Genomic DNA, 2,500 nt, shown 5'->3' with positions numbered 1-2,500 from the left:
ATTCCGTCTTGCTCCTACTGACTTTCATTCCTCTTCTCTCCAGTGCATACCTCCACCTCTCCAGGCTCTCCTCACAATGAACTGCACCCTACTGTCGCTACAGATGACAATGTCATCCGCGAACATCATCGTCCATGGAGACTCCTGCCTGATCTTGTCCGTCAACCTGTCCATCACCGTTGCAACCAAGAAAGGGCTCAGAGCCGATCCTTGATGTAATCCCACCTCCACCTTGAACCCATCTGTCATTCCAACCACGCACCTCAGCATTGTCACACTTCCCTCATACATAGCCTGCACCACTCCTACATACTTCTCTGCAACTCCTGATTTCCTCCTACAATATCACACCTCCTCTCTCGGCACCCTGTCGTATGCTTTCTGTAAATCTACAAAGACACAATGCAACTCTTTCTGGCCTTCTCTATACTTCTCAATCAACCAACCTTTTCTCTCTCTCGCTGTCTCTCTCATTTTCTTCATTTATCAGCCCGTCAAAGTAGTCCTTCCACTTCGTAGCACACTCTCCTCGCTTGGCAGCACATTTCCATCTGTATCTTTGATCGCCCTAACTTGTCGCACATCCTCGGCAGCTCGGTCTCTCTGTCTAGCCAATCTGTACAAGTCTTTTTCTCCTTCCTTAGTGTCTAACCTGTCATACAGCTCACCGTACGCCTTTTCCTTTACCTTTGCCACCTCTCTCTTTGCTTTACGCTGCATCTCCTTGTACTCCTGTGTACTTTCTTCATCTCTCTGACTATCCCACTTCTTCTTTGCCAACCTTTTCCTCTGTATACTTTGCTCTACTTCCTCCTTCCACCACCACCACCACCACCGCCAAGTCTCCTTGTCTTCCTTCCTCTGTCCCGATGACACACCAAGTACCTTCCTAGCTGTCTTCCTCACTATTTCTGCAGCGCTTGCCCAGCCATCTGGCAACTCTTCACTACCACTCAGTGCCTGTGTTAACTCCTGCCTGAACTCCACACAACAGTCTTCCTTCTTCAACTTCCACCATTTGATCTTCGGCTGTGTCTTCACTCGCTTCCTCATGTTGGTCTCCAAAGTCATCTTACAGACCACCATCCGATGCTGCCTAGCTACGTTCTCCCCTGTCACCACCTTGCAGTATGCAATCCGTTTTACATCGCGCCTTCTACACAAGATATAGTCCACATGTGTGCACTTTCCTCCACTCGTATACGTCGTCACCCTGTGCTCCTTCCTCTTCTTGAAATATGTATTCACCTCAGCCATTTCCATCCTTTTCGCAAAATCGAACACCATCTGTCCTTCCACATTTCTCTCCTCGATTCCATACCTTACCATCAACTCCTCATCACCTCTGTTCCCTTCAGCAACGTGTCCATCGAAGTCCGCTCCAATCACCACTCCCTCCTCCTTGGGTACCCTTTCCACCACGTCGTCCAACTCAACTCCAGAATTCTTCTTTTTCGTCCATCTTACACCCGACTTGCGGGGCATATGCGCTGATAACCGTCAGCAATACACCTTCGATTTCCAGCTTCATAATCCTCACTCTGTCTGACACTGTGTTCACCTCCAGCACGCTCTTGACATACTCTTCCTTCAGAATGACCCCTACCCCATTTCTCCTCCCATTCGCACCATGGTAGAAGAGTTTGAACCCACCTGCGATACTCCTGGCCTTACTCCCCTTCCACCTTGTCTCTTGTCACCTTTCTTCTTTCCATCACGTCAGCCAGCTCTCTCCCTTTACTAGCCATAGTGCCAACATTCAAAGTTCCGACTGACTCTCACCTCCACACGCCTACCCTTCCTCCTCTCTAGCTGCCTCTGGACATGCCTTCCCCCTCTCCTTTTCCTTCGCCCAACAGTAGCCTAGTTTCCACCGGCACTCCGCTGGTTAACAGTACCGATGGCGGTCGTCGGTAACCCGGGCCTCGACCGATCCGGTATGGAAATCTTATTTATGATCCGCATATTTGATTTGGCAAAGATTTGACGCCGGATGCCCTTCCTGACGTAACCCTCCCCATTTGTCCTGGCTTGGGACCTGCACTAAGAATGCATTGGCTTGTGCATCCTCAGTGGCTGGGTTGCACGCTTTTCTATGTTTGCCCCTCACTTTTGTGGCGTGAACTATCAATTCTAGTAATACAGGTGTGTTTATGTTAGGTATCACAGACACACGCACACGCACAATATATGTCCAAAAGTATTGAGATAACTGACCATTACACCTACAGGAGCTTTTCTGACATCTCATTCTGAATCCATAGAAACCCATATTCCACGAAGCTCCCGGCGCACAGTTTTTGTGCCGATGTTAATGCCAGGAGAAGTTTGGATCTCTGCAGTTATTGAGTCAACAGAGCGTTGGCGACTTGAGTTGCTGTTGTCCCTAAAGGCTTGCACTTTTCAATAATATGATGATATATGAAGCATAGAGAGTAAACGGGATAGATACCTTTTGAACAGCACCCTGTAGTACAGCACTTTGAAGGTACATATGTCG

The sequence above is a fragment of the Lampris incognitus genome, unplaced genomic scaffold (genome assembly GCF_029633865.1).
Source record: "Lampris incognitus isolate fLamInc1 unplaced genomic scaffold, fLamInc1.hap2 scaffold_140, whole genome shotgun sequence".
Taxonomy (NCBI): domain Eukaryota; kingdom Metazoa; phylum Chordata; class Actinopteri; order Lampriformes; family Lampridae; genus Lampris; species Lampris incognitus.
The sequence above is the reverse complement of the archived record's forward strand: the minus strand, read 5'-3'. Positions refer to the sequence as shown.